This window comes from Wyeomyia smithii, chromosome 3 (assembly GCF_029784165.1).
Source record: "Wyeomyia smithii strain HCP4-BCI-WySm-NY-G18 chromosome 3, ASM2978416v1, whole genome shotgun sequence".
Classification (NCBI taxonomy): domain Eukaryota; kingdom Metazoa; phylum Arthropoda; class Insecta; order Diptera; family Culicidae; genus Wyeomyia; species Wyeomyia smithii.
Genome location: NC_073696.1, coordinates 187,190,659 through 187,205,775, shown reverse-complemented (window position 1 = coordinate 187,205,775; position 15,117 = coordinate 187,190,659). Strand labels below are relative to the sequence as shown.

Genomic DNA, 15,117 nt, shown 5'->3' with positions numbered 1-15,117 from the left:
GCCCGTAAGCGATTCCCCCCAGGGGGACCGTACTTACTTACGATTATTTACTCCCTTGTGAAATGCAAGGCGTGAGATCCCAGTGATTTTTCGCTACAGAAAATCTTTCGTAGTAAGGCTGCATTTAACCTTGACCAGTTAGGTCGTGAGAGGATCTCTTTACCCGCTACCCTTTTTGGCTGGCTAAAATGTTACGAATTGCATTAGCCCGATTGGTAGCACCTGAACCATGAGACTTACATCGGGCTAATGGCTTAGAAAACTTAAAAAATAATAACGGAAATAACGTGCCTATTATGACAATTCTTTAAAAAAATCTAAAAACGGATAAAATAAATAAATAAAAGGCGTTCACGATTTCTCCTTTCCTTCTACTGTGTATTTTCTGTAAGTGAAAATATTATAAGTTGGAGAACGTCTGCTGGGTCAGGTAGTATTATTATAAATATTCGAATGATAACGCTTTGATATAAATACCAGAGCATGATTCGTGTTTGCTATTTCGCCGTTCCTGTTTCCAACGGAAGTTGGTTTTCAAAGAGAAAAGGCAATACAATCCTATTTTCATCGACTACGTTGTTACCTATGCAAACGAATACCTTATCTGAACATTCTGTCGTAATCTTGTGGAAGGTGAGCAAAACAAACAGTGAATGTCTTAACAGTACAGCTCTTGTACCAATAGCTGCTCGGTAACGAAATTGCATCTTCTTCAATCAGCGTGGGATTTTCCTTTGGTTGCTATTTTTACATTCAATCTAAAAGCTGCATGTTGATCTAAATGCTTTTGTTTAAACACGATTCGCTTGTGATTGGTAATTAAGTGTATTTCATGAGAAATGTGCGTATTTTCATTCATTGCGTCGGTTTTGTGCAACATTGGCACAATTAAAAAATCATAGTTTTGAGAAAAATGCGTTTGAAAATTAGCGTCCAACATGTTTGGGTTTCTAATGCACACATTATGAACACGCTGTACAAGCTTGAACTTTTATTCCACTATCTTTATAAAGAAATTTCGAGTTTGTGCAACACAGGATATATTGCTCACAACTCTGTGTGAATTTTGAAAAAGGATTACGTGGGATAAAACTTTACAATATTTGGCATGGTTTGCCATCAAAAACCCAAAAATGCAAAATTTTTAGTTGTGCCAGTGTTGCACGAGACCGTCGGTATCTAAACACATTATTACTTCCGTAATCGAAAAATGTAAAAAAATAATGCAGATGAAAAGCTCGCACCTGTTCAGTTTAACAACATCACATGCTTATAAAGTTTTGTTTGGTTACTGAGTTGTACGTGAACCAGTTGTCTGTAAAAGGTATCACCGTATTTTGTTTGCAGCCAGAGTACTGTATATTTTGTACAAAATACTCAAATGATAACCTTTATCTCTTCGGGGCTTCGTTCTGGATAAATACAGTATTTGCAACCCGTGTATGAAGTTAAACATCATTTCAGTTATTTCTCTTTAATTATTTTAAGCTATCAAACGTCTTTCGGTAAAGACCGCTTTTGGAATCATTCGTTTCGTATTTTTATCAAACGTGATGCCTTGGCCGTCTGACAATTGAAAATTTTGAAAGAATTCAAACTTCATTCCCAAACCTTCACAGCATTGTTTTTCAATCACTTGTCGCAAAATATTAATAGCTTTCCGAATATTTAAAATTGTGTCAACTTCTCAGGTTATCCGATCGATGTAGTGTGTTAAGCATTCTCAGTATTTATTGTGAAGACTGCAGGGACATTTTAATGCTTCATCCGAAAAAAAATGGCAAAATTATTCAAAAGTATTTATAAAGGAATGATTTAAAGTGTTGGATGCAACTTGATGTTTCATTTGCGTGGTGCCCTGGCTTATGTCCAATCACTATAGTTTAGACGCGCATTTCCGTCGTATTGGAGTCGGGCGAGGCGATATCTGTGCTTGTGGTAAAAGCGGTAAAAGTTATCACGACATAGAGCATCTTTTTTTCGGACAGCCTCAGTGCTATTGAAGCTCTCCGATCGATAAAAAGTATAAAGAGTTCTTCGTATTTTTTAAATAGAATACGCGACCATTTGAGTACTTTATCCGAAATTGCATCACAAGTTACATTAGTATGGATCCCTTCTCACTCTTTAATTGAGGGCAATGAGATGGCAGATTCATTAGCTAAGTTCGGCACGGTACATGGTTACATATATGAAAGACCTATTCAATTTAATGAATTTTTTGGTTCTATACGTCGAGGGTCGCTCATGAACTGGCAAAATTCTTGGGACAATGGGGAACTAGGAAGATGGTGTCATTCCATTATTCCTAAAGTTTCTTTAAGACCTTGGTTCCAGAAATTGGACGTAGGTCGTGATTTCATTTGTGTGATGTCTCAGCTTATGTCCAATCATTACTGGTTCAATGCTCACCTTCGTCATATAGGACTCACAGAGGATCACCTTTGCACCTGTGGCGAGGGTTACCACGATATTGAACATGTTGTTTGGTCATGTCCGTTATATCGTGAAGCTAGATCGAATTTAGAAAATTCTCTTAAAGCTCGGAATAAGCAACCTAATGTCCCTGTTCGTGATGTCTTAGCAAATTTAGATTTCCCTTATAAGCGTCTTCTATATTCCTTTCTTAAATTCATTGATGTTCCTATTTAGTACATTTTTGTTTTCTTTTCAGATTTTATGTGCTCAACGGGCTCAACTAGAATGTGAATGCTCCTGAATTCATTATTTTGGACTCTTAAAACTGCAAGAATCATATTTTTGAAGATTTTCTAGTTTTAAGTGCTGTGATTTGTTATTTATTTGTAATTGTATTGTTATATATGAAAAGATGGGAGGGTTTTTATGCCTGTTTGAGCAGAAATATTTATTGATTCTACTCAAGCAGGCTTTTCCCTACTCCAACAGAAATTCCGGCCCCGTTATGCTCTTTGCTATTGGGCCTTTATTTTATTAATAATAATTAGAATAAAAAAAAAAAAATAGAGCATATTGTTCGGTCATGTTCTCTGACGCCAAGTCTAAATTAATAAACTCCCAGCAGGCCAGAAGTAGGCATCCAGCTGTTTCTGTTCGTGATTTCTTAGTGAGCCTTGCCCTTTTACAGTCGGTAAATTAAGTATATATTTTTTGGTACCGTTAAAATAGAATGTTGTTAGCTTGAAAATATTTTAGAATTACTTAACTTACTCGTGCATTATTAAAATATTGTCGATGGTTAATGGAATATGTTACCTTTCAGACAATAAAAGCAATTTTAAATAACGATTAAAGTGGAAGTACTAGATAAAATTAGAAACGCTCATTTCATTGAATTTCTTTGAACATACATTTTCTCTAGAGACTGAAGACCATAACCTTAATGAAAGAGCATTTGTTAATTCCCGTAGGTATAATATTATTACTGAAAAAACTTCTCCTCAAATGCAGTGCACGTGCAATAAAATTTGTTCCTACAAGAGCTTGTAGTCGCTACTCAGAGCTACTCTCCCCACCCGAATCAAAACGCTTTCACAATGCTCCAAGTCGTTACATCGGTTAGAAGCACAAGCAATGACTAATTGCTCCGGAGAATTAAAGCTAATTACAATATTTCATTTCTCTTGCAGGCAGACCCATTTGCACGGTCCGGGTTCCTGATTCGCGTGGGCCACGGTTCGGAGAATCAGATTATACCACCAAATCACCACCTTTCTGAACGAGAGAAAACAGCAAAGTTCGAGTGCTGGTCCACCTTCACGGCTCCGACACACGATAGCATTGGGAGTTGGAAAACGAACTGACATAGCGCACCAAACGGAGCAAAAAAGATTCTTTTGATACTCTTCGTTAACGGGCTCAAGCAGAACTGAACAAAGCTGGGAAAGGATTAGTCAACTGAACTGTAAAACTTGCAGAGAAACCACCTCTAGCAAAATGTGCTCCTGCTTCCGAGCTTGAGTTTAGCTCTTTATACACTGTACTCGCACAGACGCAGTCAGGAGAGGAAAAGTTCTCCTCCTAATACCATCAGTAAATTCTAACAAATTCACATTGATCCTGACGATCCTAACAGAAGCGTGAACACAGACACTACTGGACAGCTCTTCTAACATCGATGTGAACGACAACAACGATGAGCTTGACGACACTCGTGCTACAAGCTGCAGTTGCGATTTTAAAAAGCAAAACGGTGTATTGACGCACCTCGGCCTCGACGGGCACGTTTCAGGTCTAATATGGATAGCATGGACTTGGAATGAAACCAAACCAGCAACAGTGGTGCGCCCGCTACTGTCACCGGCAAATTGCGACCACGACAGCAATACGGTTGCGAATGGTCAGCTAAACCGAAACTTTTGCCGCACTATCAATTCCGTGGGTGAAAATCGGTGCACCAACCGAGCGTAGTCACGAGTTTTCGTGGCTGCACTAATGTTAGAGACTCGGGCCTGCTATCGGCGGCATCTAGTGCGTATCTGTGACCGCTCGCGAGCGCAACCGAAAGCGCATTACATCTAATGATGTATCTACAGTGCAGGTAAGGATGCACTGCCTGTGGCGCACTATTAGGTAACAATTCTATAAGGTGAAATGGTTTCAACTATGTGATGCCTTATTACGTATATTTTATTGCGTCGGTACATACAATCATACCTTTTATAAAAAGAACTGAGAGTTTTATCGTTTTTCTAAGATTTGTGGTATCTCTTATCAGCTGTTGTTTTTCGCAACTGGAATCCACTCTAAAGCTTGGGACGCAGAAAACGCATTATTCTAAATTTTACCTTCTCGGATTAGATACTAAATTGTATTTTCCTTATTAAGAACCTTCACAGAAAGTAATTGACTCATTTTTATCAAAACAAAAAATAACCGGGCTTGATTTGTATTACAACACTAATTGATTAGAAAATGTCCTTGTGGCTGAGAAATATTATTAGGGCTTTGCTAATAATAATGATTCCATAATGAACCTTGCCATCTGAAACACAATGATCCATTATCATCAGCCGAGTCCTCATTATGAGTAAGGAATCGGCTATCGAAATTCGAGCGTTCAGTCATTTATGTCCTTCGGCGATATCCATGTTTAATATATAACAAACAATATTACTGACCTACCTTCCTATTGATTATAAGCAATGAAACAATTCAAATATTTACGGAAGACCATAGAGAGTTTATGTTTGTAGCGACATTCCGACATTTGAAACTTTTTTAAAATATCGACAAAAATGATAAGGTATTCTTCATTAGTTTTGCCTTTCTCCTAGAAAGGTATAGCAATCACTGCAAAAACTAAAAGTACAAAAGTGCTCAAAAGGGCCGAATGTCGTATATCACTCGACTTAGATCGACGAGCTGAGAATTTTCTGTATGTGTGTGCGTGTGTGTGTATGTGTGTGTAACGCTCTCCCAATCTCACTCGATCTTCTCAGAGATGGCTGGACCGATTTTCTTGAAATTAATTGTAAATGAAAGGTCTAGTTTCCCCATAAGACCCTATTGAATTTTATTGTAATCGGATTTTTAGTTTAGATCGGATTTTTAGTTTAGAGGTGATGTATCAAAATGTAAAAATCACAAAACATCATTATCTCAGAAACTACACAACCGATTTGAACAAAATTAGTTTTAAATAAACGGGCTACCTAGAAAACCCTTATTTTTTGAATTTCATAAAGGTTGAACATGTGGTTCACAAGTTATTTAAAGAAACGTGTTCTAGAGACTGTTAAATCTCACTCATGTTTCTCAGAGATGGCTGGACCGATTTCGACAAAATCAGTGTCATATGGAAGGTCTAGTTACCCCATAAGACCCTATTGATTTATTTTTTAATCGGACTATTACGTTGCCTGTTATGTTCAAAAATGTGAAATCAAGCTATGAAAAGAAATATATTCACGGTGTTCCAAATACCGTTATTATAAAATAAAATACGCCATCAAAACTGTTCATGCCATTTGGTTTGTATTGCTTTCCTGCACTTCTGGGCCAGATTTGAAAATCATCGTTGGACTATTTTTTGAGTTAAGTCCTTTTAAAGTTTTAGGGAGGATTTCTCATACAAATATACTTGAACAACCCTTCCAAAATGAACATAAATCATAGTAGGTATAATTTTGCAGACAACATATGCCCATTGACGACCTTTCTGGAAGATTTGAGCTTTATTAGGACCATTGGGAAAATTTCCGAGTCAAAAAAACCCCGGATAAAATAGCCATTTGTCAATCTAAACCAATAAAACATCATTTGAACCTCAGTTCACACTGAAATTCGAAAACTAGACCAATGGAAACTTTATATCTTGATGGCCAGGGTTTTTATCGCTCCAAAGTTCTCGTGAAACAGGGTGCATATATCGTTAGTTGAATTAATGATTGGCACAATTCATTTTTTTAGCTTTTGGTTGCAAATGATGCCTCAAAGACCCGTTCCAAAATTTGCAAAAAATAAGTTGGTTGCCTCAAACCTCGAATATCATAAAATAGTTAAAAAATGAGGTTTCAACTTATACAAATTGCTCATAATATGTACATAATAGACCAAAAAGGTTCAATTAAAATAAAAGGTCATGAAATTTGAAGTATTCGTGGCAATGAATAAAGAAATTTTTCGACATTAATCTCATAAAACGTGAGTTTTACCTCTTTGTCTAGTAACAACATATACATTTCAATGTTGAAAGGATTTGTGTGCTACTTTAATGTACGTATATGCTCCATTCATCATGTCTGATAACTAAACATTAATGAAAAAAAAGGGTTTACACAACCTGTTTTTCATTCGATTCTGCTCCTGTTTCTAAAACGAAGTTTGTGCATTGTTCGAAAAAACATTGCTATTTCCCAAATATATCCACGAATATACATAACAAATAATATTGATAGATTTACCACAGACGAACAGATATACCTCCTCGAAAAAAAAAACCTTGAGAATCCTCGTCCTCGTTCGCAAAGTTATACTTATGCTCCACCATGTGAGCTTACCGCCTACTGAGAAATTTTCGTAAAAACGGATTGGACAAAGAAATTATTATTGAGTGACATGTCTGTTTATCTGTGGATTCACTATAGACCTTTTTAAGAACTGACAGATGTCACCGAACCTGCTGATGTTGATGTTGCTTTTAGGTGCGGTACGTAGCTTTGGAATTCCAGTAAACTGAAGTGCCAAAAAATGTTTTTGGTTCAGGACCCGGGTAAAATGGCAATTTTTGCATTTTACCCGGGGTTCTTTAATCCAAACAATTGTCCGATGGCCTTGATACAGCTCGAATGTTCCAGAAAGGTCGTCGATGGGCATATGTTACCTGTAAAACAATTCCTACTATGATTTATGTTTGTTTTGGAAGGGTTGTTTAAGTATATTTGTATGAGAAATCCTCCCTAAAACTTTAAAAGGGCTTAACTCAAAAATTAGTCCAACGATGATTTTCAAATTTGGTTCAGAGATGCAGGGCAGTGCTACAAACCAACTGACATTAACAGTTTTGATGGCGTATTTTATTTTATAATAACGGTATTTGGAACACCGTGATATTCCTTTATTACTTAAACTCACTCACGTTTCTCAGAGATGGCAGAACCGATTTCCACAAAATTAGTGTCACATGAAAGGTCTAGCTGCCTCATAACACCTTATTGAATTTCACTGTTATCGGTATGTAACTTTGTCTGTTATGTAGTGGAGAGGGGGGCAGTTTTGGACACTTTTCCTACCATGATTTTTAATATTTTTTGTTATCTTTCAAAAAAATCTGAATTCATCCTGGCTGTTGCTTGGACAACATATAAGCGTGTTAGTAGTGTGCGATGTTGCGATTTCGATTGATTTATTTGAATTTTTCAAAATTGCTTTTTTGTCCGAATGTGCCCCGTGTGTGGTGTAGTTTCGGACAGTCCTGGGGTACTTCCGGACAGTGTTGAAAAACTTTTCTAAATTAATGAAAATTTTGTGTTTTTCAAATATTTCCTTCATATAGGCAGAGACTGAGATTAGATGCTTTGCAAACTTCGAAACTCATCCTTTTATTTCAAATTTATTTCATAAAATAAAAATCGAGCAAACTGGCTATGAGGGGAAAGGATACAAGAACTATGTCATTTTCTCGGCAATATTTGATTCAAAGTACAATGGCATTCGTGATTGTCAAGCAACTGCAAAATTGGTTCACTTACGTTGCTTTCTGGAACCTCATTCAAGTGTTCCAGAACATTGAGAAACAATTTTCCAATCGCCTTGGCCTGGTACGTCAATCCATAATTCATATGGGAACTACCGATCGAATATTTCTCTAGAAACGTTTCTTCCACGTTCGTAAATACTTGTTGATCTCAGTTTTTGGACGAGAAGCTTTCTGATTTTTCCGTTTTTTCGTTTCTTTGATTTTTCAGACGATAGATCAAGGTACTTCTTTTAAATTTTAAATTTTAATTTTTTTAATTCCGCAGGTATCAGAAATGTGTCTCAAAGACATTGTTCCGTTAGAAACTCTGCCAGCTCATCTTCGTTGATGCTTGCTCTATCGGTTTTCCTTTTGTAGTTCCGAACCATTTTTAGAACCGAGAATCAATCTAAATCGTTATTTGTTAATAAACAACAATCAAACACAAATTCGGTAAGTTTCCGAATGTGCCCCATGAACGATGTCCGAGTGTGCCCCACCACCATCCGAAAACAAATCTTAATTTTAATTAATATCAGGTTTTTTCATTGCATATTAGTTTCGAACTAAGGTGGTGTACTTAAATTTTTGAATCGTTCACAAAGAAGTTAAAGAAATACTTACAACTTAAAGCTCAAAAGGTTGAAAACATGAATGAAAAATTGCACTGTGATGTTTACGTAAGTAATAAACAATCAAAAGCCATCAAACTATATGGTAAATGTTGGTGGAAGGGCTGCCAACTTAATTTTTTTTTAGTTTGGTTAAAATTTGCACCATTAATTTTTTTAAGCTCTGTCCGAAACTGCCCTCGTACGAAACTGCCCTCCTTTCCCCTATCGAAATGTAAAAATCACGAAACTTCATTATCTCAGAAACTACACAACCGATTTGAACAATATTGGTATCAAATGATCGGGCTAGTTAAAGGTTAACTGATGAAATATGATGACTGAACACGTGGTTTAAAAGTTGTGAAAAGAATGTCATATTTGAAATAGAAGAAAAATCTTACCATAAATAATCGAATCTAAAATGTTATTTGATCGAATGATATATAATCGAGTCCAACCTAAATATGAGTACAGTTACGTTTCGATTGTTGTTGTCAGTAATGGATAGCAGAATGAAATAGAATATAATGTTCAAATTGGTGAGCAGAATGGATACAACAGAAGAACCATCCAAGCTGATAAAAATCCAAGCTGATAAAAAGAAACGAATCCAACACAGAAAAACTTACACAACATTCAAACCGCTAATAGAAGATCCATAAAGAGTAGTTGTTGAAAACGATGTTAATTTTACATGTCAATCGAAAAAAAGAAAATGGTTTGGATATTATCTACGGTAGTAGAAATAAACAAATTAAAACAAGATTGGATTCTACTGAAGACACTATTGACAAATTGTGTAAAGCAGGTGTTCATAAAGTTGCATTTCTATTATTGTTAATATTAGATGTCATAGGCAGTTTAGAAATGTTCAAACAAAACCTAATTACTATCCTTAATAAAAATAATTTTTTTCTTATCGCTACCTATAATTCCCCGACAAGGCATGGATTACCAGGCCGCACGTTTCTCTACCTAACTCAAGTTGCTCACGTTCTCAGACATGAAATTTGTCTCATTTGTTCAGCTACATACTTTGAAAATGTAGGGTTTTCATTATTTTCTCAAAGTTCACATAAGATTTGATGAAGGCACCAAATAGGCACCAAGACACGTATTTGCATATTGTGAAAAATGATTAGTGAAAGGACATAATTGAAAATAAAAAAAAAGTAGATTGAAAGTGTAATGTAGAGTATATAGTGATTCTACCAAAATAATAAAAAGGAGTGGTCCCAACTGGGAGCCTTGTGGGACACCTGAAGATTTCTGAATGATTTGAATTTTTTCCTAATAATTTTCTTATTTGTTGCTTTTCGTTAAATATGATTCAAGACATTTCAAGAGACCTGGCTTTTTCTCTTGTTGACGGAGAACTACGTCTCTCAAAAAGTTCAGCCACATAGGGATGTAAAATGAAAATCTAAAAACGGAAAAAGTTAAAAATATGTCCAATTTTAAATGCGAATAAATCGGTCAGTTTTTAATGGATTACTTTCGTTCTTGCAGCAATCGATTGGAAAATTTTCTGAAAATCCACCCAAATGCGAAAAATTTTAATTTATTTGTTCGATCTAATGTACTATTGAAAATCGTCGAACCTTGTTAAAACCCAAAACTCGACCTCTGATTGGACGCTTAATGCTTACTTTCCCAAGTACGATCGACAGAATTATAGACTTAGTAAATCGAGAATGCACTACTTGACCTATATAAGAGTGTGCTTCTGCCTGAACTAGTCATATAAGTTCCAGACAATCACTACGGCAGTTTCTACTTAGCAGCAGCAGCAGTGGTTCACCGCCAGTGGTAGCGAATAGCAGCAGCAGTGGTGGCGGGAATAAGCAGTGATAGTGGCAGGGCCAGGTGGTATAGCGACACTTCTTCTAGCAAAAAACTACCTTTGTGCGGTAGCAGGCACTTCAGCCGGCACTTCCTCTAATGAACAGTTGCCGTAATTGATTTTGATAACACACAAACGTTTTGGCATGCTGGCATTCAAAATATGAAACAGCTTTCCACTTTATTATCAAAAAAATACTTATTCGCACTGTCATGGATAGCAGAGATATACAATCAGCTTTATATTTGATATCAAAGTGAACAACAAGTTGTCCTTTTTAGGACGAAATAATTACTCAACTGAAGAGTTAAAATCTTCGGGTGCCACTAGTAGTAGTGATGGTAGCAGCGGTAAGTGCAGTGCTACTTTCTTATTAATTAATACCAATAATTGGGTTTCGGCTTAGCAGTCATTCATCTCAGTATTTAGAACGGAGTTATTGTCATTTGTCCCAACGTTTCAGTACTTGTTGGTGCCTTCATCGGGGGAAACTGTGTAAAGGAGCTATTTATTAATAATTTTACATTTTACAAAATTTTTCTTGATATAAAATAATGATTATCGGACTACGTCAGGTGGTTGCATCTATAGATAACTAGTCAATTATTTTAAGTTTTCTTAGACAATCCAATATAAGCTCTAAATAAATTAATACAACATGAAAAAACTGGCCCAAATGGGGAAAAACACATTCTTATCTTACGTTTATACGTTTGGTGGTGGGAGGAATTTATTTTCACTGTCGGAGTGGTGTATCAATTTCAACTAGTGTTTCTGTTCAGTTCACTGTTATACCATCTTCATGCATGTTTTTTAGTTTGTGTAAGATCTCCGCGTATGCTGCGTTGAGTTTGTCCACATCAATACGACGGTTCACTATGTGTGGTGTACAGTAGATGTGACACATGTCTAAAAATGGTAGTGAAGCTGTGTGTTTTGATAATGCATATTTTGTCTAAGTCTCTAAGAATCTGTGTTCTGTCTCGATGCAATGCTCAATGAGAGCGATTTTCTCATTGAGCATTGCATCGACACAAAACACAGATTAGACTTAGAGAAATAATGCATAATTTTGTAAAATGTAAAATTATCAATAAACACTTTACACAGTTTCCCCTGATGAAGGCATCAACTAAGGTCGATTTATGGTCATTTGAAAATTCAAGATGTTGATTTCCGATTCCTGGTAAAATAGCCAAAAATGGCCATATACTGCAAAATATGGGTATTTTTGTGTACTGTGGAATGAGTGTTAAATAATATTCATAGATTAATTGCTTGAGTAGCCACCATGTTCTTCGATGGTTGTATCCTACACCTTCACCTTCTTTGGTTATGATATCTTGCAGTGTACAATGGTTGTTGCCCTATTCTTGTTTGCTCAGACCTGTATTATTCATTTCTATAGCCACACAACTGCTTCGTTGTTGGCGCAGGCCAAGTTAGCCAAGATAGCCGTGTTTGAAATGGCAACTTCTGAACTTAGGTCTGAGAAGTAGTCTGATCTAGGATCAGATCGTGCACCGTCCCAAGTTACTCCTTGGATAAAAGTTTGGTCGGGTAGTTGTTAAGGGTGATGGCTATGCTACAGTTGTTCCTCGTAGGTCACTTCCACCGTGTCTCGGAACCGTGGGACCATCTTTATTGCAGACCCGAAATTTTTTATGCGCTGGACGATCGGCGCTGATATTTGGTGACGGGACGTCATCCGATCGTTGCCGCTTAACGGTCGGCCGGCCGGAGGGTCGCAGGGCGAGCGCTCTGGCTTCATCTCTTGAGTGGCCTTCTTTCAGGTATGCCGCGTACTTGCGCTTCTGCACATTGGAGAGACGCTTCGCTCTCTCCTTACGGGAAGCAGGCAGACTAGAAGGTTTATCTGCGTCTGTCCCCAAAGTAGACAAAGATCTTGGAGAGAGTGGATGGGCAACCTTACTACGAATCGCTGTCAAGGTTGAACCCTGCCTTTGTCTCCTGATCCAGAAGTGTTTGTTCGACCACTTCCTCCGTTTCCTGTTGGTTGCTGGTGATATTTTTGTTGAAATTTGTTATATTTATATTGCCCATGTGAATCCCACGAGAAGCTAGGGAAACAGAGGTCCGCTGCGCCATAGTCCCGCTTAACGCAGTAAGGGCAGAGATACAGTGAAGGGTGCCCTGGTACGCTACTGGCTCTGTTCGCAGTTAGGTAATTTGTGGCCATGTGTTGTGTCATTCATCCCTCGACACGGGTCGCGTGACATCTTGTATTAAGGGTTTTATCAATTCACGTTTACCTAATAACCATGGATCATATCTATTACAAACAGAGATACCAGATGTGCAGATTTGTCTGCAAAACGCATATTTTAGAGTCCGTTTACAGTTTTTTATTAATATTTTTGTAGAGTCACCTTAATTTTGCGCAGATTTCCTCAGAATGTATGCTGATTTTTGCAGACTTTTGCCTCCGCGAGCGAAATTTTTTCGAATCACGGATAGATTATTTTCAGATTTCAAGCAGATTTTTCTGGTTTTTCAAGCAGTTGCAGACATTTCCTAAAAACATCTGGCATCTCTGATTACAATCATTCTCTTTTACAGGGGCTTTGGACCCCCTGCTCTGGTTCTCAATAGTTCAAGTTAATTCGTACGAGCTCTAAAGCGATCCATTGCAGGCGGAGTTAAAATAATATTGTCCCCGATGTATTTTTTTCTGGAGGGATGAATTACTATGTACAACTTTGCCGAATAATATATGAGGAAAAAAACTTTGCCGAATAGGCGGGAGGCTTAGCGTAGTTGGTAACGTCTCCACCAACCACGCTCGTCGGAGGCCAAAAATCTCCGGGATCACGCATGAGGAAATAATGCCGTTGGTGCAGGTCCGTTAATCAGCGGGTTGTAAGTTAGGGTCCTGGGTAAAGTCGCATAAACCCTTTTCGCAAATTAGACGTGATTAAAAAATGGCTGAAAATGACAATTTCAGCCCACAGGAGCATGTGTGCGAAGTTCCAGCTAAATAAAAAATGGTCGATCAAAATGGTCGCCCGCTTTCTTTGTGGAATTGCAAGATATCATGATTGACAATTAGTAAAAAAATGTTGCCCGAAAGCTCAAAATAGTTGCCTTGAGAAGATATTAGCTTTTCAACCATTCGCAGAAGCGCGGCAGAGTAATCGCTCGCCGGGTTCGTCGCGTCTGCGTTGGTTTTATGGAAAACTCATCAGCTCTGAAAAAGTTATTTTCTGTAAGGGCACCAACATTCACAGGAATGGTAATCTAAATCTGAGACAGCATTTTCAATAAAAAATATTTTTTTCTGTAGAGTAGAATTCTGATTATTTCTTTTCAAAGTGCCTCTGTCTAAAACAGAGCATGCAAAGTTACTTCATTGTCATATCAGTGGATAGGAATTTGAGTATATATTTATACAATAGAATGCTTATTTCAAACGGAACTGTGGGGCTTATTTTTTCCTTAATCATCAATACTAAATTAAATTAGCGCTAGCAGTTCTGCCAAAAGAAAACTTAATTGATTATTAAATTCGAGAGGAAACTTAGAATGAATTCTAATAGTTATTCACATCAAAACGCTTGCAGAAACCTATTTGATAATGTTTTCAAAATATATTTTTTATATTAGAGAATTACATTTCACCGCATATAAACCGTTTAAAACCTTATTTCTCTCCAAGAGTGGGCTGTCAATACAACTCTATTTGACAGTGGAGTACCAGTGTGAACCACATTAGGCATCAGTAACATCTTTGAATCACTGACAACTATCATTACTCGTGCAAAATCGATTTTATGATCAAATTAAAACACGAGTTCGTATCATGCACACTGCTATCGTCAGTGTACGTGAAGTAAGCTTCCCACATCATATTCTAAAGACCTATATCGGACTTATCGAGCAGAGTTTCGATAGTGAGGTGACAATACTTTGAAAGTAGTCATATCAATTCATCTTCCGCATAAGATGAAGCGCTTGTCGTGTCTAGTTCCTGTAATCATTGGTTAAAGCCGATATGACCACTTCGTCTGTTTTCAGAGACCTACGAGGTTTGAATACGATGAGAGGCTGAATTTATGTCAACAAAACAAAATGAAATCTCCCACTGTTACTGTTGTTTACTTTTTAAAATGAATGAATTCCAATCCAACTCGTAAAACTGAATTATTTTCCTTGTTTATATAGACCACTTGAATCATCTACAGATACGTAGTTTGGTTATTACTTCCTAACCATCATCAGTGCTTATGTGGACTGCAATACAAGCACCTATGATGCTGATAAGTAATAAGCAAAATTCGTATCTGCGAAAGATTTAAGCGGCATTTTGGAAGTAGAATTAAATGGAAACATTGCCTATTTTCAATATCTAATTCCATTTTATGAACAAACTCAATGTGAAATTTTTTAGGCTAACAGTTCACCAGAAAGATTCGAAAACTATACTCCCGGTATCTTGCCTTCAATATACGAAATGCAACATGCTGAATAAATCGCTGTTTTTC

The 15,117-nt window shown here is 37.0% G+C and overlaps 1 protein-coding gene across 4 annotated transcripts in view; it reads left to right on the top strand.

The window, feature by feature from the left end:
- LOC129732763 (lachesin) overlaps positions 1-15,117 on the top strand; it is a 319,022-nt gene that overhangs the window by 42,925 nt on the left and 260,980 nt on the right. For 2 of the 4 annotated variants that reach the window (XM_055693963.1, XM_055693965.1), the window contains exon 2: positions 3,609-4,519. The exons of 1 other annotated variant lie outside the window; for it this stretch is intronic. The gene's annotated coding sequence lies outside the window, so the exon portion shown is untranslated. Of the gene's footprint in view, positions 1-3,608; positions 4,552-15,117 lie in introns of all 4 variants that reach the window. One more of the 4 variants, XM_055693964.1, reaches the window with a different exon arrangement.